We start from the raw sequence: 26,192 nt of genomic DNA on the forward strand, positions 1-26,192 counted from the left end.
ATATCAGACATATCAAACATGCCTACTCCACTAGCTTGTTTCATCCTTTTAGGGAAATATGTCCTAATCGAGCTTGCCATAATTGTGCCAAATTAAGATTATCTTGTTTTTGTTTGTTTGTTGTTTTTGCTTGGACATTGTTTAGTGAAATATCTTTCAATTTTAAGTTATAGAGATCATTTTCAAGTTCTTCCGTACCAATCGAACATTCATTCTTGTAAATATTGCAAACACCTTTTCTAAATTAACAAGAATATCCATCTTTATCAAGCATAGAAATAGAAACAATGTTTTTCACCAAATCAGGTACAAAAAAAACATCTCTTAATATTAACTTAAAATCATTGTTCAAAAGTAAGTAAACATCTCCAATCGCTTTGGCTGCAACTCTTGCCCCATTCCCATCCTCAAAAAGGTCTCACATTCCCTTAGTCTCCTACTTATTCCCATCACCTGTAAATCATTACAGATATGTGAGCCACAGCCGGTATCTAATACCCTAGAAGTAGAGTTAATTGAAATGTTTACTTCAATATAGAACATACCATTTCCAGAACCTTTCTGGGCAAGATATTCTCTGCAGTTACGCCTCCAATGTCCAGGCTTCTTGTAGTGATGAAAAATATCAACAGTCTTGTCAGTCTTAACTGGTATGGCTGCCACAGCAGGACTCGGAGTTTGCCTTTTAAAGGGCACATTCTTCTTGGGATATTGGAAAGAACGATTCTTTCCCTTCCCATATGGTCCTTTCTTTGTACCAGATTAAGAACCCCCATAAAGAACCGACTTCTCTTTCTTGATGGTGGACTCAAAGGTAACAAGAATATTCACCAACTTCTCAAGGGTAGGCTCCAGCTTGTTCATGTGAAAATTCGACACAAAAGGATCAAATGAGCTAGGCAGCGACAAGAGCAACACGTCAGTGGTAAACTTCAAATGCAATGTAAGATCCATGCCAACGAGCTTATCCACAAGCCCAATCATCTTTGGGCCATGTTCATGGACCGAGGCCCCATCTCGCATGCGTAAAGTGATCATCTCCTTGACGGTAGCATACCTAAGAGGCCGTGTTTGCTCACCAAAGAGCTCCTTGAGATGCAAATGAATGTCAGCAGAACTCTTTGTGTCCGCAAAACGCCTCTAAAGCTCATCATTCATAGAAGCCTGCATATAACACTTGGCTTTAAAGTCATGGTCACACCAATTCTTGTAAGTATGCAATTCCTCAGGAGTGCAGCAAGTCGGAGCCTCAACAGGGTGCGACTCAGTCAGTGTATATGCTGTCCTTTCCGAATTCAAGACGATTTTTAGGTTTCTTAGCCAATTGATGTAATTAGGTCTGGTTAAATTGTATTTTTTGAGTATTACAGATAACGGTTTGCGTATCGAAGACATTGTCAAATTTAAGTAAAAACAGATAAATGTTAATGACTATTTTAAAATATTTAGTAAGATATAAAGTATGGACTTTTACTTCATAAATTTTCACTCCCACTGTTTTGATATTTTTCACTACCCTCTAGTGAAAACGGTAAACTCCATTCCTCATTAGATACGTAAGGTCCAATTAGCAAATTATGATCTGAATAATATCAGCCAATCATAATTCTTAAAAGGTAGTTTCCAATTGCATCTCCATGCAACCCTTTACGTAAACTATTGTCTCACGTTTGATTAGGACCCAATAATATGACGTCGTTCAGCTTTACATGTCAAGCCTTACCCATCGATGTTGAACCTTAATGGACGGTCGCCATGAGTTCCCTCAATAACATGAGCCGAAATCATGGGAGTTCCACGTAATTTACATCACCATGTCAATGAATGTCACAGATTTTCGGTGTCCAGGGCTCCGTCAATAATATGAGCTGAGAACTGAACACGAGCAGCGTTCATCATGCATCCATTGTCGATGGAAGACATGGAAATTATAAACACCTTTATAATTTTTCTTTTCGAACTTGATATTAATTTTGAATCTTAATCAAAATGAGGGTTTTTAAATTTTGAAAGGTCACATCATTAATTTTTTTTAAAAGCTTGCAATATTTGATCGTATGTTTGCCGGATTTATGCAACTTTGTATAGAATTGAAGCATCAGAAGAGTGACTTTAAGAAAGTTGATCAAGAAAAAAACAACAAGACTGTACATGCTCTGAAATTGATTTCATAAATAATAGCCGGCTCAAAAGTGATGCATCCACCAATCAACATTCAAAGCTCTTGAAATATTGTTCAGTCAAAACTGGTTTCCCCTTCTCAGATGGAGATAGTTATGATAGTGTTTCTGTGTGTTGGAGTAGATGTCCTGTAAGCCAACTATTGGCTGGGGAATTTATTGACCCAAGTGTAATAACCAATCTTTATTTTAATATAATTTACTTTTTAATGGTTTCGTTTTACTTTATCTGTATACCCATGCAATCAGCATAGATAAAGTCCTTGATTATGCTTTAATACAAATGAATCGTAATTCGATGTTGAAACTCATTTGTAAACACTGCATATTCTAAATTCGTTCCTAGTCGATTCAGCCGCCTAAAATAAGGATAAAGGCCGATTGAGCTCGAGACTAGCATCTGTGATGTTGTGTACTGCGTTTCTTGGTAAGGGCATAGATATGTTCAAACATCCAGATTCGTAGTCATATGATGATTATACCGAACAACCCTCCCTCGAACTTTCCAAGTGGTTATCATTCATCGAAATGATAAGTCCGTACATCATTATTCCTTACGACCCGGGACAACACTGAGGCTCTATATGCTAAGACTGTGCTTTGACTCATTTACCGGCTCCAGGAGAGTCATCAGGTGGCGAGGTTGGGTACAGTTGCGACACATATATGAGCCAGTGCATTGTAGTCGAGGATTCACCGCTCACCTATGGGTGTGGATATCCTATGTGATCTGATGAAATAATAGTGCGTGGAATCTCTTGCCAGAGTATGAGATGTACGTTAGAGAAGGAGTTCTCCAATAGTACATGCGATGCCACAATTTATGTATATCACATAGTTATCGAATTGTTATGCAACCCTCGATGAAACAATGGTTGCAGATTCGATCGGGATATATGAGATGAAGGGACCGTACTGTACGCTAATCATAATCGACTGGTTCTTGCAGGAACTATCAGTCATACCTAGGGAATCATGGGGCGATGCTACTAGACGCACTTACCATGATTCGATGGGTTTAATAAGAAATATGATTTCTGACATTCTGTTGATCAATTGTTGATACATAGAATGGGGCAAGTAAGGGTAAGCCCGAATAAAGGAATTATGTCCTGAATCATAAGTAGTTATGAACCCACAGCTAGCTGTATCCTTGAACCATTGAGGCTCACACAAGCACTGGATCGTTTGTTCCGTTGAGAGAATAAATTCAAAGAGTTGAATATATATTATGACATAGTAAATTCAAGGAGTTGAATTTATGATAATTAAATTTTGAGAAAATAAATTTAAGGTGTTGAATTTATAAGATAGTAAATTCAAGAAGTTGAATTTATGAATTTATAAAATTTGGGATAATAAATTCAAGGAGTTGAATTTATAAAATCTGATAATTTAATTTATTAAACTCAAAAGTTAGGTTTATTAAATATTAAATTTTGGATGTGATAAAATTCGAGGAGTTTAATTTATAATTTAAATAATAAATTCAAATGTTGAATTTATAATCGATTTATTTTATTAAGCTCAAAAGTAGAGTTTATTAAATATTAAATTAAAATTAGTGGGAAGTATGTTTAATGGGCTTGTAGGAGTACAAGTCCAACATACTAAATAATTAAAGTTCTTAATGGACTTTGATTAATTAATTAAACTAGTTGGACTAGCCCAATTAATTAATCAAGGCCATTAATGTTAATTATGTGAATTAATTATAAAAGATAATAATCAAGCCATAACCCTAGCCTCCATTATAGTGATTTTCGAAAAATCACTTTCCTCCTCCTCTCCAAATTTCGACTACTTCTCTTTGGGAAAAGTTTGAGCCGTCTCTCAAATTTCGATCTCCAACGTCAAAACTTCTTCCAAATTTTCTAGTGCAATTTAGAAAAGGAACAAATCATCTAATCGTGGACCTGATTAGAAGAAAGGAGTCCTTAAAAAAAGTTCGTAGGGATTCATCAAGAGCTATATCCGCCTATAACGGATTAGTTGGAGCCAAGTGATTAAATTCACCAAAGATATAAAAATCTAACGCCCTATGAATGTTTATGATAAAACTATACGAGTGCCCAATCAAAATATATTTTGATTTTCAAAATAAAATAAAAATTTTAAACTTCCCCTGCGTTTGGGGCACGAGAAAATCGAGATCCATTAATGGTATCAAAGCCAGGCTTTCTAAATCGTATGGTTTTAAATTATATTGAATAATTTGTTTCTAACGACAGAAAAAAATTTTAGAAAATTGATGCACCATAAAAAATTTTATTTTTCCAGAAATAAAAAAAAATATTTTTCGAATCTGCCCGGAACTGTTCCGGGCAGTCCATGCGCGCAAGGCCGCGCACGGTGGCGCGCGGCGTCTAGCACGCCAGCGCGCAGTGTGTGAGCACGACGTGGGGCACACCAGCGGGCAGCGTGCCCGTGGCGGCGCCCGGCACACCTGCGCATGCCTGTGCGCGCCCAGCGTGCCCACCGGTGCCCGATAAGATCGGGCAGCGGGCGGGCAGCGGGGGTGGCACAGGAAGCTGCCCGGGAAGATCTCAGGCATTGTTCTGATTATTGGGCTTGAATTGTTTGGGCCTAAGATGTGATTTTCTGATTTTTCAAAACTTTGGATTAAATTGATATTTTATGAAAATTAGTTCAATTTATTTTTTTAAAAAAATTAATTTTTGGAAAATTATAATTTTCTTTTAAAATAATTATTGAAATTTTATTTTAATTATTTATGGTAAAAGTGAGTTTTACAATAAATCAATTATTATTGATTTAAATAAAAATTAAATAAAGTTGTTTATTTTATTTATTAAATTCTTTAATAATTGTGGTGGTTAGTGATAAAATTATTAGATATATGATTTATCAGTTAATTAAATTTGTTTATTTAATTGATGTTAATATTTGATATTAAAAGCATGAAGGATGATCGAGAGCCTTGACCAATGTGTTAGGTGTATGTTAGGATGTTTTACTGTTATTATTAATTTTGTTAATATTTGATATTATTAACGTGGGCCTGGTTTATGGCCTGTTTCCACCCCATGAGATGTATCCCTTATGTGCCATGGCTATTTAAATATAGTTATTAGAAATAGTTGGAGATCAAGACTGGAAGATGGTGAGCCCGACGCACAAGATGAAGACATGTAAAATATTGGAAGATCTTGTAATAGTTGCATTTGCATCCCTGCATTCACCTAGGTTTTGGACATGGATCCATGTCTGGCTCACATGAATCTAATAGTGTTGGCGATCGATCATCTTTATTTATTGTTGAATGTCATATTATGATATATATGTGATATATAGTAGTATGCATGTATGTATATTATTAAATAATATATTTGCATGAATTCGGCAAACATACAAACTCGTGGCACACGATTTTAAATTAAAATGATGAGACAATTTTAAAATTAAAATCTCTCATTTTGAATATGATTCAAAATTTATATCAAACAGCAAAAGTAAAAATTAAAAGAGTTTAATTTTTCCTTGCCTTCCATCAACCGTGGTTGTATGTTGATCGCTACCCGCGGACAGTGTCTGGCTCATATTATTGGATAGGCCTAGACGCCGGAAAGCTGTGACTTCCACCGGACATATGATGTGAATTGAGTGAAACTCCCATGATTTCGGCTCATATTATTGGGGGAACTTATGGCGACCGACTACTACATTTCAACATTGATGGATCGGTTGACACGTGAAAATAAACGGCGTCATATTAATGGTCCTTATTAAACGTGAGTCAAAACTACGCGGAGGTTGCATATGGATGCAATTGGATTCTACCTTTTAATAATTATAATTGGCTGATATTATTCAGGATTAGAATTGGCTAATTGGACTCTACGTGCCCACTAAGAAAATATGATTTCCCTTTTCATCAAAGAGTGGTGAAAATGTCAAAATAGTGGGAGGGAATTTATAAAATAAAAATCCATATTTTATATCTTAAAATTATTTTAAAATAATCAGCAACCATTATTCTGTTTCCGTATCAGTATATTTTCGATTTCGTCACGTAATCCATTTTTGTTATTAACAAGCTAACGAATCTAATTTTCAAGACCTGGTTGGAAAAATTGTTCTAAATTCGAAGAAAATGACATACACACTAATGTCAGTCCTGCTGAACTGACAAAGCATGCAAGATGGTAGGACCATAGTATGCAAGCTAAAGTGTAACATGCTCGCTTCTTTGTCAAATAAACTGTAGGGACAATTTGAGAAAATGTTGAATACTGCTGACATTCGAATACACATGCAAGAGTTGCATGGTACATGAAACTCGTACAGTGTTGCACATCATTTTTAAAAGCTCATAACTACATGCATGTAAGATGGGGCTCTGACCCATGAGCGTGGTGTATATATGATTGGGCTTATTGAGAATGTGGTGGGCCTGGAATATGTGATTCCTAACGAGTTAATTGATGACATCAATTTGTTGTCTTTATCTTCCTCATTTTACGGGGTTATGGTGAACTTAAATTTGAATAAGATAGATGATAGCCTTGAAGAGCTAGTCAATACGCTTATAACTTATGATATCACCATAAAATAGGGAATTGTTGTTTTTCTAATGAGTCTTTCGTCAGACGAAAAATGGCCCACAAGGTAAGGAAAAGAAATGTTCTGCCCCCTCACAAGAAAAAAAACCCAATAAGAGGCAAACTCTGAAGGACACTTAAAAGGCCTACAAAGCCCGATAAGTTAGAACATATTTATTTCACTGCAAGAAGTCCGGACATAATAAATTATTTGTGCCAGAAATGTTCTGAAAATGATAAGTGAATGTCCAAAGAAACATGATTTCAACAACAAACAAAAGAAAGATAGATGATCCGAATCCCACACAAATATGGCACGCTAGACTATATCAGATTTCCAAAAGAAGGATGCACAAGCTAGTGGGAGAAGGCATGTTTGACTTGTCAGACATAAATTCTCTACCTACTTGTGAGTCCTGTCTAAAAGAAAAAATGACCAAGACCCCGTTCAATGGAAACGTGGAACGTGCGCATGGTCTATTGGATTTGATCCACACAGACATTTGTGGCCCGCTAAATGTTAGCACAAAATATGGGCAATCCTACTTCGTTACCTTTATTGATGACCATTCGAGGTATAGGTACGTTTATATGATGAAACACAAATCTGAAGCATTTAAAAGGTACAAAGAATTCATATCTGAAGTAGAAAACCAGCTAGAAAGAAGTATTAAGACGCTTCGATCTGATCGATGTGGAGAATACTTGAGTGCTGAATTTTGGATTATCTAAAAGAGAATGAGATTCTCCCACAGTGGATTCCACCAGCAACACCACAATTGAATGGTGTTTCTGAACATCGAAATCGAACCTTGATGGACATGGTTCGATCAATGATTTGATTCACTGAATTGCCTATATCGTTTTGGGGCTTTGCACTTGAAACTGCGGCAATGTTGTTGAATAATGTCCATACTAAAGCAGTGGATAAAACACCATATGAGATATGGATGGGAAAAACTCTCAAATATTCTTACGTGAGAATATGGGGATGTCCTGCTTACGAGAAGCAGACAGTGGGAGACAAATTTAATAGTAGATCCACTTTGTACTACTTTGTAGGATATCCAAAGAATTATATTGGATATTATTTATATCGCCCCCAATGAAACAAAAGTGTTTGTTTCAATAAATGCCATATTTTTGGAAAATGAATTTCTATTAGAAAGAAAAGGCAAGATGATAGAACTTGAAAAAATTCAAGATACTCTCTCACCTATAGTAGTTGAACCTAATCCCCAACAACCAATAGTTGAAGTACAAGCTCCTAGAATGTCTGAGAGGGTTATTAGACAACCTGTAAGATATACGCTTCTTCATGAACAAAGCCATGATGAGCGTTGTGTTGGATGTGATCTAATGAATTTCAAAGAAGTAATATCTGATACTAATTAAACCAAATGGCTTGAAGCCATGCAGTCAGAAATAGACTCTATGTATTCAAACCAAGTCTGGACATTAGTGGATCCACCTGAGGGAATCGTTCCCAAAGGATGCAAATGGATCTACAAAAGAAAGCTTGGGGCGGATGGGAAGGTAGTGACCTTCAAAGCAAGGCTAGTTGCAAAAGGTTATACTCAAAGGCAATGAGTTGATTATGAGGAAACTTTTTCACCAGTTGCTATGTTTAAGTCCATTAGAATACTATTAGCCATAGCAGCATGGTATGACTATATGATATGACAAATAGATGTAAAGACTGCATTCCTCAATGGAGACATCAAAGAAGAAATTTATATGTCTCAACCTGAGGGATACGCATCAGTAGGAAGTGAGCATAAGGTATGAAAACTCCAGATGTCAATATGGTCTCAAGCAGGCGTAAAGGAGTTTGAACCTCAGATTTGATAGCACTATCAAAGAGTTTGGTTTTGCTAAGAATCCTGAGGAACCATGCGTGTACAAGAAAGTTAGTGGGAGCGCAGTGACATGCCTAGTACTTTATGTTGATGATATCCTGCTCATTGGGAATGATGTAGGATTACTGCAATCAACTAAAGTATCGTTAGCAAGTAAATTCTCCATTAAAGACATGGGTGAAGCATCCTATGTATTGAGAATACAAATCTATAGAGATAGATCAAAAAGGATGCTGAGGCTCACCCAAGTGACTCATATTGATACCATTCGAAAGAGATTCTCTATGAAAGAGTCCAAGATATGATACATACCAATGTGTCATGGTGTTACTCTATCTAACGCAATGTGCTCCAAGACTGATGGAGAGATAGAGATGATGACATGTATTCCATTTGCGTCAGCCATTAGTAGTATCATGTATGGTATGATATCGACACGTCCTGACGTTGATTACGCTCTGAGTGTTACAAGCAAATATCTGGCGAACCCTGGTCCAATGCATTGGAAGGCCGTGAAAAATATTTTAAGTACTTGAGAAGGACTAAGAACTTATTCATGGTCTATATGGGTGGAAAATTGAAATTGAAAGGCTACACAGATTCTAGCTTCCAATGTGACGTATCTGATTCGAAATCGACCTCTGGTTTTGTATTCATGCTAAATGGTGCGGTTGTCTCTTGGAAAAAGTTCCAAGCAAAACACCGTTGCGGATTCCACCACTGAAGATGAATACATTGTTGCATCTGATGCAGCAAAAGAGGCAGTTTGGATGAGGAATTTTGTCCAAGAGTTGGGCGTCATTCCTAATGGAGTTGATCCAGTCTCGGCATACTGCGACAACACTAGTGCCGTTGCGCAAGCAAAGGAACCAAGGTCTCATCAGCGATACAAACATGTATTGAGGAAGTTCCACATCATATGGGAGATAGTGGGAAGAGGAGATATATCAGTCGAAAGAATCCCCTCTGCAAATAATGTTGCTGATCCACTTACAAAGCCCTTGCCAGAACCATTGTTTGAAAAGCATCGCGAAGCAATTGGATTAAAGTTTATGGGTAGTTGGCTCTAGGACAAGTGGAAGATTGTTAGAGTAGATGCCCTGTAAGCCAACTGTTGGTTGGAGAATTTATTGACTCAAGTGTAATAAACAATCTTTATTTTAATATAATTTATTTTTTAATGGTTTCATTTTACTTTCTCTGTATACCCATGCAATCAGCATAGATAAAGTCCTTGATTATGCTTTAATACAAATGAATCGTAATTCGATGTTGAAACTCATTTGTAAACACTACATATTCTAAATTCGTTCCTAGTCGATTCAGCCGCCTAAAATAAGGATAAAGGTCACTTGAGCTCGAGACTAGCATCTGTGATGTTGTGTACTGCGTTTATTGATAAGGGCATAGAGATGTTCAAACATCCAGATTCGTAGTCATATGATGATTATACCGAACAACACTCCCTCGGACTTTCCAAGTGGTTATCATTCATCGAAATGATAAGTCAGTACATCATTATTCCTTACGACCCGGGACAACACTGAGGCTCTGTATGCTAGGTATGTGCTTTGACTTGTTTACCGGCTCCAGGAGAGTCATCAGGTGGCAAGGTTGGGTATAGTTGCGACACATATAGGAGCCAGCGCATTGTAGTCGGGGATTCACCGCTCGCATATAGGTGTGGATATTCTATGTGATCTGATGAAATAATAGTGCGTGAAATCTCTGGCTAGAGTATGAGATGTACGTTAGAGAAAGAGTTCTCCAATAGTACATGCGATGCCACTATTTATGTAATAGCCCAAACTTTTATCATGTTAATCCTTATGGTTTATTATTGTTGTGATCATATTTTATGCTTTACTAGTTGAGATTATGTTGAATGGTTACTGGTTATGGATATGTTTATTGGAATGATTTTTATATGGTCATTGTTTATGGTTATTGTTTTGGTATTATGTTCATAGTTGGTGATAATTATGAAAATGAATGGGTAGAAGAGAAAGTTGATCTTGAGCCAAATAGGAAATGGAAGTGCAGAAACGGTATGACAAATGTGGCAGTAGTTGTGGTTTTTAGTATAATGTTTTGTATATTGATCCAATTGATGTGAGATTACTTTCATTAGAAAGATAGGATATAAGGCTATAACTTTCATGTTTTGAGTTTTGTTCAAATCATTAGGGAAGACAAGTCAAAATTGGCCCGAAGTGTGTCATGTGTATCGTTGTTCATGCACTAACACATGGTGGGAGAATGAGCATAACTATTTACTCAGACTTTCAAATGACATGAGGCCAACTGAAAATGCAAGACAAGACATAGGGCTACAACTTTTATGTTTACCACTTTTGCTAATTCAGAAGAAAAAGTACAATTTTGGCCCTTGGACAGTGGGTACAAGGACCCCTACACGGGGTCCAGGTCTTGTCATGTAATATGAGTGATTTTCAGTGTGTACACGGACCCATACACAGAGGGGGCACGGGGTCCATGTCTATGACAAAGAAAACACGTTTTTGGTGTATTGGAAAGCTTATTTATGGATGAGTATAGATGTTTCTACCCATTTCCTTCCATTCTTTTCCTTCTCCATCGGTTCTTGCTTTTCTTTCTCAAAGTTTCTCTCCAATATTTCTTTACTTCAAATCAAGTATTTAAGTGAAGTTCTTAAATCTCTCTACTAAGGTTTCAAGCATCTCTAAGGAATTCAATCAAGGTTACATTAGCAACCATTGTGTTTGTGGTAGTAAGTAGAAGCCTTCTTTTCAAGTGCTCACATGATTTTATATGTATCAAGCCATATTATTGTTAATTAGCTCCTTCCATTGGCATATAATTGATATGTATATTGTTATATATTCATTGTTCAAGGATTATAATTGAATTCATTGATAAAGGAGCTATTAAGTCATTGTTCCTACCAAGTGTTTGTTAAAATGCCTCAATGAAACTCCTTATTATAAAGGCCAAGGAATGATAGTAATTCATGCTTGTCATTGGCCAATCACATGATTATGAGTATCTCTCACAGGTTTGATATATTTATATATCAAAGAGGTACTATCCACAGGTCAAAGGTTACAGGTCATAGACTATCATTTCCTTTCCTTTAGCTTATGCCATGAGATAATGTCCATATTACCTTGATTATGTAATGTTCATTGAAGATAGTAACGTTCCACTTTCATTGCCATTGCTATAGCCACATTTTAAGCCAAAGATATATATATGTAATTGCTATGTATATCTTTCTATTTACTGAGTTATTCTCATTACAGTTATGTCATGTGATGCAGGTGATAAAAAGGATTGAAACGGATTGTTCGAGGCAGGAGAAGTCATATAGAACGCCATGGGGAAAGACTTTTTATCATGTCTCTTTTATTTGGGGTAGGATAAACATGTAAAATTTTAAAATATCATGTATTTTGTTGAATGTGTTACCTTTTAGTTATGCATTGAATGATATTTTGTGAAGGGTCATGTACATAAGTGTTGAAATTGTTTATGATGTAAATGGTATATTGTTCTTTCCCTTTTAAATGATAAGTCTTCCGCACATGTTTTTATTTAATTTAAATGTCATTGGAGTGGGGTGTTTCAATTGGTATCAGAGCACAATTTTCTTGGACCATATATGATTTCTTCCGCCTAGGACAATCCGGTATGTTTTCGATCCTGAATCTATTGATTTAACATTGGGAAATTATTTGATATCATTGCTATTGATTTATTACTTCTTCTTGTCTATGTTAAAGTGAGCCTATGTGTAGGAAATGCCTCCTAAACGAAAGACTAGTGAAGGGGACGAAAGGACCCTTCCCATTGATAAGACTGTAAAAGTTGTAGATGAATTTAGTAAGCTACTGAAAGAACAAGCGAAGGTACATGGTGAACAAGTTCTAGAGCTACTGAGTATCCACAATCCAAATCAAGGTCGTGGTCAAGAAAGCGGACTGGGTAGAGTGGAAAACATCGAAGGTGGTTCGTATGAAGTATTCAGGCGGATGAACCCTCCTGAATTTATCGGTGGTGCCGATACACTTGTAGCTCTTGAATGGGTCAAATCATTGGAGGCTATATTTGACTACCTGAAGTTCACTAATCGAGATAGAGTGAGCTGCACTGTGTTTATTCTAGTGAAAGCTGCTCGCATCTGGTGGGAAGCTACTAAAGCGACTGTCAATGTTCGCGAGTTAAAATGGGAAGAGTTCAAAGAGTTATTTTATGCCAAGTACTTTTCAAAAGAAGGTAAAGCTAAGAAGGTTAAAGAATTTCTTGAGTTGAGACAAGATTCCTTGTCTGTTGCTGAGTATACATTGAAATTTGAAGAAGACAGTGTTTTTATCCCGTTTATTGCTGAAAATTATAAAGACAAAGGAGAACATTTCCTTCGTGGGTTGAAACCGAAAGTTAGAAGGGATGTTCACATGGCAAAAGCAATCACCTATCAAGATATCGTTGAGCGAGCCTTACTTGCCGAGCATGACGAACAAGAAATTGAGAAGGAGCAGCAGTTAAGAAGGCAATCTTTTCAAGCGAGAGGGCAAGGGACAACTACTAGTACTCGAGGTGTTTACAAAGGAAAAGGCAAGATGGAACAACGCAATAAACCTTTTGTGCATTCTTCAGAGATGGAGCGACCGTTATGTCCTAAGTGTGGCAAGCCACAGAAAGGTGAGTGTTTAGTTGGGAGTGGCCGATGTTATCGATGCAAGGAAATGGGGCATACAACACAGAAGTGTCCTCTCTCCCCTGAAAAAGGAAAGGTTCAAGGCATGATTTTTACAATGGAAAAGAAGGGTGCCAATCCTGATTCTTCAGTCATATCAGGTAATTTTCTAATATCTGGCAAGGAAGCACTTACGTTGATTGATACCTGGTGCCACTCATTCCTTTATGTCTGAAGTATTTATGCACTCTTTATCTCGCGCACCTATTGTTATGCCTTTACATTTTAATATTATGTTTCCCTATGGTGATGAGATTTGTCCTACGAGTATCCTTAAGGCATGTCAGTACAGATGGGTACGAGATTGTTATATGCTTATTTTATTGTGATTCCGATGGTTGCCTTTGATGTTATATTGGGTATGGACTGGTTATCTAGCTTATCGTGCAGTAATTGATTGTGTGGGAAAGACAGTGAAATTTTTAATTGATGATCATGAGAAGAATGAAATTGTTGGTCTAGGCTCATCTATAAGTACTCCCATTATTTCTTGCTTGCAAGCTATTAAATTGTTGAATAAGGGATGTACTAGTTTTTTGGCCTTAGTATCATATGTGAATAGTGACAGTAATAGGCCATTACAGAATATTGAAGTGGTTCAGGAATATCCTGACGTATTTGCTGATGATGTGCCTGGCTTACCTCCTGATCGAGAGGTAGAGTTTGTTATTGAATTGAGTCTAGGTACAGCCCCAATTTCTAAAGCGCCGTACAGAATGGCTCCAACTGAGATGAAGGAATTGAAGAATCAATTACAGGAGCTATTAGATAAAGGATTCATTCGTCCTAGTTCCTCACCATGGGGAGCTCCGGTTTTGTTCGTGAAAAAAAAAGATGGATCAGTTGAGGTTATGGATTGATTATCGAGAACTTAACAAGGTACTATTAAAAATAAATATCCTTTACCTCGAATCGCTGATTTTTTTATCAATTGCAAGGGGCCACCGTGTTTTCGAAAATCAATCCTCGATCCGGATATCATCAATTGAAAGTAAAAACTGAGGACATACCCAAGACTGCTTTTAGAACGAAGTATGGCCAATATGAATTTTTGGTGATGTCGTTTGGATTATCTAATGCTCCTTCAGTGTTTCTGGATTTGATGAATCGTGTCTTTAAGCCGTATTTTGATGCTTTTGTTATTGTGTTTATTGACGACATTTTGATATATTCTAAGACACGAGAACTTCATGGGGAGCATTTGAGGATCATGTTACAGACATTGAGGGAGAAGCAATTATATGCGAAATTAAAGAAATGTGAATTTGGTTAGAGCAAGTGGCGTTTTTGGGCCATATCGTATCAAAATAAAGAATAGCAGTCGATCCATCCAAGATTGAATCTATTAAACAATGGTCCATTCCAAAGACAGTTTCAGAGGTACGAAGTTTTCTTGGTTTGGCAGGGTATTACAGACGATTCAGAGCGGATTTTTTGAAACTAGCATTGCCATTGATGAGCTTGACATGAAAGGCTATCAAATTTGAATGGACCATAGAACGCCAACAAGCATTTCAAATATTGAAAGATAAGTTAACTTCTGCCCCTATATTAGTACTTCCTTGTGGTACTGAGGATTTTGTTGTGCATATAGATGCTTCAAAGCAGGGGTTAGGTGCTGTGTTGATGCAATGTGGCAAAGTGATCACTTATGATTCTAGGCAGATAAAAGAATACGAGAAGAATTATCCCACGCATGATTTGGAGTTGGCGGCTGTGGTATTCACCTTAAAGATTTGGCTGCACTATTTATACAGTGAAAAATGTGAAATTTTTACATATCATAAAAGCTTGAGTTATCTATTTTCGCAGAAAGAATTGAATATGAGGCAGCGGAGGTGGTTGGAACTAGTTAAAGACTATGATTGCACCATTAGCTATCATCCCAGGAAAAGATAATGTGGTTGCGGATGCTTTAAGTCGTAAATCCAGTTATTTATTGGGTTCCATGATTCAGAAATCGTTGTTACTTGATTTGCAAAGGAATGAAATAACTCTGGTATCTCCAGGTACAGTAAGTCAATTATCTGCATTAATTCTTCTCTCTACTTTGATCGATCGAATTTTAAGGGAACAACAATTGGATATTCAATTATTAGAGTTGAAGAATAAGAGTGATTTGACAGGAGTTTCTGAGTTTAGTTTGAACAGTGATGGGTTGTTGACCTTTCGAGGTAGGATATGTGTTCCTATAGGTGATGATATTCGAAAGGATGTTCTTATTGAAGCTCATACAGCGCCATATTCAGTTCATCCTGGCAGTACCAAAATGTGTCAAGATCTTCGACGCCTTTATTGGTGGCCAGGTATGAAGAAAGATATCATGTTATTTATTTATGAATGTCTAACCTGTCAGCATGTTAATATTGAGCATCAAAGACCTGCTGGAACTTTGTTATCTCTCCCAATACCTCAATGGAAGTGGGAACACGTCACCATGGACTTCGTAACGGGACTTCCAAGAACATCAAAAGGTTACAACTCTATCTGGGTAATTGTTGACAGGTTAACCAAGTCGACTCATTTTCTTCCGGTCAAGACAACATTTACAATGAGCCAGTATGCTGAAGTCTATGTGGATGAGATTGTAAGACTTCATGGAATCCCTGTGTCAATTGTATCTGATCGTGACCCGAGGTTTACTTCTGAATTCTGTAAGAGTTTGCACAGGGCCTTGGGCACCAAGTTGGCCTTTATCACATCATATCATCCTCAAAGCGACGGGCAGTCCGAAAGGGTAATTCAAATTCTTGAAGATATGTTATGAGCTTGCACAATTGATTTCCCGGGAAGTTGGGATTCTAAATTACCTTTAGTGGAATTTACGTATAACAATAGCTACCAGACTTCAATTGGCATGGCACCTTATGAAGCTCTTTACGGAAGGAACAAAGTGCCGATCTCCTTTATATTGGGAAGAAGTAGGTGAAATGAAGATATTGGGCCCAGAATTGGTTCAACAAACAGCAGATGTGGTGGAATTAATCCAAGAACGAATGAAGACCGCTCAGTCTCGACAAAAGAGTTATGCCGATGTTCGTCGACGGCCTTTGACTATTCAAGGTAGATGATCATGTTTTTATTAAAATAGCCTCTTTTAAGGGAGTAGTTCGGTTTGGCAATAAAGGTAAGTTAAGTCCTCGATACATTGGGCCGTTTGAAATTCTCGACAAGATTGGAGACCGAGCCCATTTCCACCAGACTTGGATTGAATGCACAATGTCTTTAATGTGTCTATGCTACGCAAATATCTTCCCAATCCATCTCATGTTCTTCGACATGAATCATTAGATCTTTTACCTAACCTAAGCTACGAAGAAGTACCGGTTCAAATTCTTGATCGCAAGGTAAAAGTATTAAGAAACAAAGAGATTGGTATTGTAAAAATTCTATGGAGGAATCATATGATTGAAGAGGCGACTTGGGAATCGGAGGAAGAAATGAAACATCTTTATCCCAATTTATTCAACGGTAAGCAAATTTCAGGGACGAAATTTTTATAAGGAGGGGAGATTGTAATAGCCCAACCTTTTATCATGTTAATCCTTATGGTTTATTATTGTTATGATCATGTTTTATGCTTTACTGGTTGAGATTTTGTTGAATGGTTACTGGTTATGGATATGTTTATTGGAATGGTTATTATATGGTCATTGTTTATGGTTATTGTTTTGGTATTATGTTCATAGTTGGTGATAATTATGAAAATGAATGGGTAGAATAGAAAGTTGATCTTGAGCCAAATAGGAAATGAAAGTGCAGAAACGGTATGACAAATGTGGCAGCAGTTGTGGTTTTTAGTATAATGTTTTGTATATTGATCCAATTGATGTGAGGTTACTTTCATTAGAAAGATAGGATATAAGGCTATAACTTTCATGTTTTGAGTTTTGTTCAAATCATTAGGGAAGACAAGCCAAAATTGGCCCGAAGTGTGTCATGTGTATCGTTGTCCATGCACTGACACATGGTGGGAGAATGAGCATAACTATTTACTCAGACTTTCTAATGACATGAGGCCAATTGGAAATGCAAGACAAGACATAGGGCTACAACTTTTATGTTTACCACTTTTGCTAATTCAGAAGAAAAAGTACAATTTTGGCCCTTGGACAGTGGGTACATGGACCCCTACACGGGGTCCAGGTCTTGCCATGTAAAATGAGTGATTTCCAGTGTGTACACGGATCCATATATGGAGGGGGGCACGTGGTCTGTGTCTATGGCATAGAAAACACGTTTTTGGTGTATTGGAAAGCTTATTTATGGATGAGTATAGATGTTTCTACCCATTTCCTTCCATTCTTTTCCTTCTCCATCAGTTCTTGCTTTTCTTTCTCAAAGTTTCTCTCCAATATTCTTTACTTAAAATCAAGTATTTAGGTGAAGTTCTTAAGTCCCTGTACTAAGGTTTCAAGCTTCTCTAAGGAATTCAATCAAGGTTACATTAGCAACCATTGTGCTTGTGGTAGTAAGTAGAAGCTTCCTTTCAAGTGCTCACACTGATTTTATATGCTATCAAGCCATGTTATTGTTAATTAGCTCCTTCCATTGGCATATAATTGATATGTATATTGTTATATATTCATTGTTCAAGGCTATCATTGAATTCATTGACAAAGGAGCTATTAAGTCATTATTCCTACCAAGTGTTTGTTAAAATGCCCCAATGAAACTCCTTATTATAAAAGCTAATGAATGATAGTGATTCATGCATGTCATTGCCCAATCACATGATTATGAGTATCTCTCACAGTTTTGATATATTTATATATCAAAGAGGTACTATCCACAGGTCACAGGTCATAAACTATCATTTCCTTTCCTTTAGCTTATGCCATGAGATACTATCCATATTACCTTGATTATGTAATGTTCATTGAAGATAGTATCGTTCCACTTTCATTGCCATTGCTATAGCCACATTTGAAGCCAAAGATATATATATGTAATTGCTTTGTATGGCTTTCTATTTAGTGAGTTATTCTCATTCCAGTTATGTCATGTGATGCAGGTGATAAAAAGGATTGAAACAGATTGTTCGAGGCAGGAGAAGTCATATAGAACGCCATGGGGAAAGACTTTTTATCATGCTCTTTTCTTTGAGGTAGGATAAACATGTAAAATTTTAAAATATCATGTATTTTGTTGAATGTGTTAGCTTTTATCTATGCATTGAATGATATTTGTTAAGGGTCATGTACACAAGTGTTGAAACTGTTTATGATGTAAATGATATATTGTCCTTTCCCTTTTAAATGATAAGGCTTCCGCACATGTTCTTTATTTAATTTAAATGTCATGGGAGTGGGGTGTTTCAATTTATATGTATCACTTAGTTATCGAATTATTATGCAACCATCGATGAACCAATGGTTAGAGATTCGATCCGGATATATGAGATGAAAGGACCGTACTGTACGCTAATCATAATCGACTGGTTCTTGCAGACACTATCACTGATACCTAGGGAATCATGGGACGATGGTACTAGACGCTCTTATCATGATTCGATGGGTTTAATTAGAAATATGACATTCTGATGATCAATTGTTGATACATAGAATGGGGCAAGTAAGGGTAAGCCAGAATAAAGAATTATGTCATGAATCACAAGGAGTTGTGAACCCACAACTAGCTGTATCCCTGAACCATTGAGGGTTACACAAGCACTGGATCGTTTTTTCCCGTTGAGAGAATAAATTCAAGGAGTTGAATTTATATTATGATATAGTAAATTCAAGGAGTTCAATTTAAATTTAGGAAATTGATTATTCTAGTCTATTTCAAAGTCATAATTTAAAAAATGGTCTTCTTTATTATATATTTTGCATTATGTCTTATTTAATTAAAAAATCCTAAAATACCCTTTTTCTATGAACACACATGTTTCATTTTCTTGATTCATTTGTTTAATTATATATTATTTCTCTTTAAGAGTTGATTTAACATTTGTTCAGTTTTATTTAATTTATAACATATTAATTTTTTAATACTACTTATTATATCAATAAATATATTTTAATAAAATTATGAATTGTAGTTTGAATTAGTGGATACGAAACCACCAAGATTATAATATTTTAATTACGATTCTTGCTATCTAATATAATATAAACAAAATCACCAATCACCATGGTTATGAAACGTAATAATTACATCAATGTGAGTTTATACAAATATAAACAAAAAATGTGATGATCTCAATTAAGTCTCTATTTTACTTCATGCTAACAGTTTATGAGTATGCACAACAAACCTTCAAAAAATAAAATGCATAAAAATGATACTCGAGAAAAAAATTATCTCAAATTATCACCACTCTATGTCCAAATGCATGGAATTCATAAGATTATTCGAGAAATTGCGAAAATCAAATAAAGAGTTTGAGATAATGAAATTGATGGTGCATAGAGTTTAAATGATAGGGGATATCTATGTAATTTGATATGATAAAAAGACTATTTTGGTAAATTAATTTAACAGAAGACTAAAATTGATTATAGTAATTGTGTGAAGTCTATTTATTAAAATTTCCCTTGAATTTATGATAATTAAATTTTGAGAAAATAAATTCAATGAGTTGAATTTATAAGATAGTAAATTCAAGAAGTTGAATTTATGAATTTATAAAATTTGGGATAATAAATTTAAGGAGTTGAATTTATAAAATCTGAGAATTTAATTTATTAAACTCAAAAGTTGGGTTTATTAAATATTAAATTTTGGAGGTGATAAAATTCAAGGAGTTGAATTTGTAATTTAAATATTAAATTCAAATGTTAATTTATAATCGATTTAATTTATTAAGCTCAAAAGTTAAGCTTATTAAATATTAAATTAAAATTGGTGGAAGTATGTTTAATGGGCTTGTAGGAGTACAAGTCCAACATACTAAATAATTAAAGTTTTTAATGGACTTTGATTAATTAATTAAACTAGTTGGACTAGCCCAATTAATTAATCAAGCCCATTAATGTTAGGTCATTGCTTAATTATAAAAGATAATAATCAAACCATAACCCTAGCCTCCATTATAGTGATTTACGAAAAATCACTCTCCTCCTCCTCTCCAAATTTCGGCCACTTCTCTTTGGGAAAAGTTTGAGGCGTCTCTCAAATTTCGATCTCCAACGTCAAAACTTCTTCCAAATTTTCTAGTGCAATTTGGAAGAGGAACAAATCATCTAGTCGTGGACCTGATTAGAAGAAAGGAGTCCTTGAAGAAAGTTCGGAGGGATTCATCAAGAGCTATATCAGCCTATACCGGATTAGTTGGAGCCAAGTGATTTAATTCACCAAAGGTGTAAAAATCTAACGCCCTATGAATGTTTATGATAAAATCACAAGAGTGCCAAATCAAAAACATATTTTGATTGTCAAAATAAAATAAAAATTTTAAACTTACGCTGCGTTTTGGGCACGAGAAAACCGAGATCCAACACTGTGGTCAATAAAATGGAGGGAAAAAGGATTGCTGAACCCAATGACATAAAGGCAGCAATAAAGGAGCAAGTAGATGAGGTGGGAAGAGCTTTGTACTTTTGAAAGACGCTGGGAGGAGAGCCAAAAGATTTTGGTGAATTAAAATATCTTGCATCCAGATGCCAAAAAGAAGAGTTACCGAAGCTGCCACCAGTGAGACTAAAGTCAGAAGACAAGTTTTTCAATATTCAATGGGAGGAGAAGTATGAGCGTAATGAACTAGTCCTAAAGATTTTGAATGCCAATAATGCTCACCTCATAGGGTCATTTCTGGATGTACCTATTGGCCAAGAAATCAATCCTTCAGGTTTTCCTCTAACTTCAATGTATAGCTTATTTCATTGACACATCTTTACTACTCTTGGCCACAGTGTGCTAATCTTTTCAATCTACATTGGCACTTAATATTGACAGACAATAAAAGACAAACTTACATTCTTAATTGTGTAATTAATATCTGAAGAAAAAGTCTCGGCATTTGTTGTTAAATCGAAAAGAAAAATCACATCCAATGAATTATATGGGAGATGTGGGCAACTTTTTCATCGTGAAACAGAAAATGTGACTCCCAATAGACCAGTCCAAGACTCAAAAAACTTTCAAAAATATCAAATTGTTTTAGATGCTTTTCTTTTAACAATGTGCACCAAAAACCACCCGAGCACGCTACATTTGCAGCAGCTGTGTGCGTGATCTTTTATATTATTATTATTGTTATTAAAAAAACGTAATATCCATATATTTTTTGGTTATTGGCATGAAATACATCACGGATAGCATATGGACCCACTATGGTTTGTGTAGTGGAGTGATTAATTTTCTTTTCTCTTCACTTTTGATATGTACAAGTAGAAATAAGATTAGAGTAAATAATGTAATTTTCTCTTGGGCCTATCATTAATCTTGCTCAGTATCTGGTACATTCTTTCAATTTTTTTAAAATTTATTTGCCAAAATCAATTGATAGAAAATTGTAGCACTTCTGAAACTTCCTTCCATCTTTTTATCTGCTTTCGTTTATTTTGTTTTTTTCGTTAGTTAGTCCATTCATTTTCTTTTCGTTGGATTGTTACAAATTCAGTTACTGGATCCTATTTGAGTGAAAGTGAAGAAAGATTAGTTTTAATAAATTGATAGATTGTATCTCTATCTGAATCTTTATCCTGCATCTAAAAGGATGGGGCTTTATTCTCAAGTATATCTCTTTCTCAAAATTGATCACTCGGGTCATTTAAGGTCTTGTGTTCTTTTATTGATTTTTCTGTAATGACCTCTGAAGTTAATGATCTGTAGTTTTTCAATTGATTGTTATTTTTCATCACCCCCTCCGTGAATGTATTAAAAAATGGTCCACTCCCACTTTTACAGGATTGTATAATTATTGAAGAAAATGAAGGTATTTTTGAAATTATTTTTGAGGGGTTTTACATTTTTCTTCACCTCTGGCCATTTATTCACCATCTTGGATTATTTTGTTTTCCAAAATGAATACCATTTGGTGAAATTATGAGCTGCTGACCCATCATATGAACTAGTAGACCTTGATCTACAGGTTGTCTTCACGGTCATGATTTTATTGGGTATTCGAATGGTGTTTTGTTTTTGGGGCCACTGAGAAGGAAAATTACCAGAGAATCTAAATTGAGAAATATTTATATTTTAAATTTCCAAGGGTTCGAAATTGATTGTTCACTAGATGATTAAATGACATCAATCTGATCGGGCATAACGTGTAGAGGCCCATATTTCGTATTTGAAAATTTGCGAAATAATTTAAAATTTTTTTCTTTAAATAAATAACATGCCTCATCCATAAATAAACTAATAAAAGATTTAATGTTTAAAGTAGCAGCGGAAGTAAATAAAGTTTTCAAAACCACAACTTAAAATAATTCTTCAAAGTAAAAACTGAATTTGAACAAAAATAGTAAATGATAAACATGAGGTCCTCGGGTTCCTACTACTGTCGACCCAAGCTAGCTCGCTGGTCCCCGCCCTTGATCCCAACAACAATCAAGTCTAGTGAGTCTAAAGACTCAGCATGCATATATCGTGAATAACAAGTAAAATATATCATAATATTTCGTGCCATGTAAAGATATCATATCGTAAAGCGTGAGGTAAAAATCGTGTCATGGATAATTATAAATACATGCATAACTGATAATCGTACGTAAAATGTTTGCTCGATAGAGTCCTGTCATAAAATAGCATATCATAATTTTCTGTTGAGATAATGTTCTCGCAAGTGGCCCATAACATAACATGCACGTCTGATCAGACTAAACCATAGTATACTGAGCGGCAGAGATCATCACAGCCCTTGGACTGGATATTCGTACCCATACATGAACATGAACCGGTCGTAAGTCACCGGGTGAAGTAATAATCCCATAAGCGTGAGATGGCCACAAGACATATCGCATATATCTAAAAAATAAACATTTTCTATTTTTATGCACGTAATATAATTAAAATCACATTTTTTTATATCGAAGGAGTTGGATCGTTCCCAGGCTCGCTGCGACCTAATTCTAGCATGAAACACATGCAAATAATCTCAACTTGACCAACATATCATAGCCGAACAAAAAACGAGACAATTACGCCCAACAAACTTATTATCTAACCATGACTCCGTACCAACCCGAACCAACATCGAACCATCGTTTAGTCATGATTAAAATACACCTAAAATACTGGAAAATATATATCAAGGGCATTAATACACGAAAATTGTGCATGGAGGCCAAAATAATGAAACGCTCTTTCGAGAGTCACTTTGGCACATTGCACCGTAAATTCTCGTACGACCTCTAAACTTAACCAAATCACAAACGGCCAAAAACATGACCTTTCTAACTCAATAAGGTACTGTTCAGTCCAAGGCCATAGGCTAAAAGCCAACCAAGAACTCGTACGTGACCTCTGAACCGCAGCAAAGCTGCTTTAAAATTCCAGCTGCAGCAGCTGTGCTTGCTTCGCTTCGATTACAAGGCTAATGGTCATTGGGGCTTGAACCACCAACCAGAGCCTCTTCCCAACATCCTAAGGTATGGCTTGAACCATGGCTAAGGGACCTAGGCCAACACAATCCAAGCAAGCACCCAAGACAATCCAACGCTTCACCCGGGAACGCATACTGCACGCGTGGGGTGTTGCATTTTTTTTGCTGTCAAATAATGGATCCAATGGATATGAGGTTAACCATGGTCCATGATAGACATGCTAAGGTGTCGTATGAGTCATGGCTAAGGGCTAGAAGCCAACAATATCCACCCAACACCTATATTCGAAAACCAACTTACACAACAAAACCCAGAAAATTGAAACCGAAGGGGGCACTTGTCTTGTTTATTTTAAAAACCGATGGGACCATGAACCAAGTCATGAAAGGTCATCTTGTTCACGCCCTAGACATGCTAAGGAGGGATTCTAACCATGGCTACATCCCCTAGGGCAGCCACGATCTGAACCCTCACCTTAGGCAATAAACCATGCAAATCGAGACTCATAAATTGCAACATGGAGAGTTGCTGTCAAAAATGGTTTTGCTGGGGCGAGAGAGCTCAAAACAATGGACTAAAATTACCCTAACATGCCCTAGTACATGTCTAGATGCAGCCTTGAACGCGTGGAACCGAGCCAGACCCTGAAACCATCAAAACAATACCAAACGTGAAACATGAAGTGAAGCCGAAAAAAATCTGCATACAAATTTTCGAAGGTGCTGTGATGATTTCGGTTTTGCCAATAAAATCGTGTAAATGTGATGTTTAAAAATAATTATATGACTTGATTGAAGAGAAAAAAATAACATATACATGCCTTGAATTTGTTTTGAAGAAAACAAAAATGATACGACGATACGGCGCGGCGGAGACGGAGTTTTCTTTTCTAGCTTTCTCTCTTGTTTTCTCACGATTTTTCTCTAGTGTTTTACTCTGAATTTTGATAGAATGGGGCGAGGGAGAGTGGTTAGCAAATGAGGGGAAGTTGCAAGATAAAAGAGATAATTAAATGGCAAAATGAATCTTGCTTTCTTTGGGTTTGTGAGATAAGGAATGATAATGATATCAAGAGATTTGAGGGATAATTAATTGAATGGGATGACTGATTTTTTCTTGTCAAATAAGGTTAAGGATATTGCTTAATTATTAATTTTTAACTCTTTAAAATTTTAAACACTAATTATGTATTTTAGTGAAATAGTAAATTTAATTTAGGATGGTAATTTTTTTGCATGCATGGCTAATTCTTTAAAATAAATTACTAACATCTTAAGTTATAATTTCTTAAATAAAATAAGCTTAGATTAACTTATCTCAATTGGTCACACATTTTAATTTAGGCTTTTAATTAATTATTGGACATAAAAGAACTTATTTACTACTTAGCTCCAATTAATTAATTAAATCGCTAAACATTTTTTTCATTAAAATAAATTATTCTTTATCTTAAATAAATTTTAGGAATGTTTTCTTATCCTTACATTTTATCTCAATATTCCAACTCCGGTCCGACCTCGCTTATTTAACCGAAAAGATAATAACTAAACTAATGCGTAAAATAAATAATCATAACTTAACCAATTTTAAAAGAATGAATATAAATCCTCATGCATAAAAAGATCATTTTAATTTAAATAATAGTAATTATGCATGGCTTATACGTAGTCTGATTTAACGGATTCTACAACTCTCCCCCCTTAAAAGAAATTTCGTCCTCGAAATTATAACTCACCGAATAACTCGGGATAACGACTCCTCATCTCTGGCTCAGACTCCCACGTAGCTTACTCCTCTGAATGATTAAGCCATTTGACTTTCACTAGCTTCACCAGTTTGTTTCGAAGCTTCTTCTCCTGTCTTTCTTCATAAGACAGGTTCGGAGTGAGCTGCAAAGGTTCAAAATTCAGGACATGCGAAGGATTTGCCATATACTTCCTCAGCATAGAGACGTGGAACACATTGTGTACTCTGGCCAGATTTGGTGGAAGAGCAACACGATAAGCTAACATCCCAACCCTGTCGAGGATCACAAATGGTCCGATGAATCTCGGACTAAGCTTTCCTTTCTTCCCAAATCACATGACACCTTTCATAGGTGCTATCTTCACGAAAACATGGTCGCCAACGGCAAACTCTAGATCTCTCCTCCTCTGATCCGCATAATTCTTCTGTCGACTCTGAGCAGTCCTCATCCTATCACGGATCTTGACTACTATATCGGGAGTCTGCTGAACAATCTCTGGGCCCAATTCTGATCTCACCTACTTCATCCCAATGAATAGGCGATCTGCACTTACGACCGTACAATGCTTCATATGGAGCCATACCTATAGATGACTGGAAACTGTTGTTATAGG

The sequence above is a fragment of the Primulina tabacum genome, chromosome 3 (assembly GCF_025594145.1).
Source record: "Primulina tabacum isolate GXHZ01 chromosome 3, ASM2559414v2, whole genome shotgun sequence".
NCBI lineage: Eukaryota > Viridiplantae > Streptophyta > Magnoliopsida > Lamiales > Gesneriaceae > Primulina > Primulina tabacum.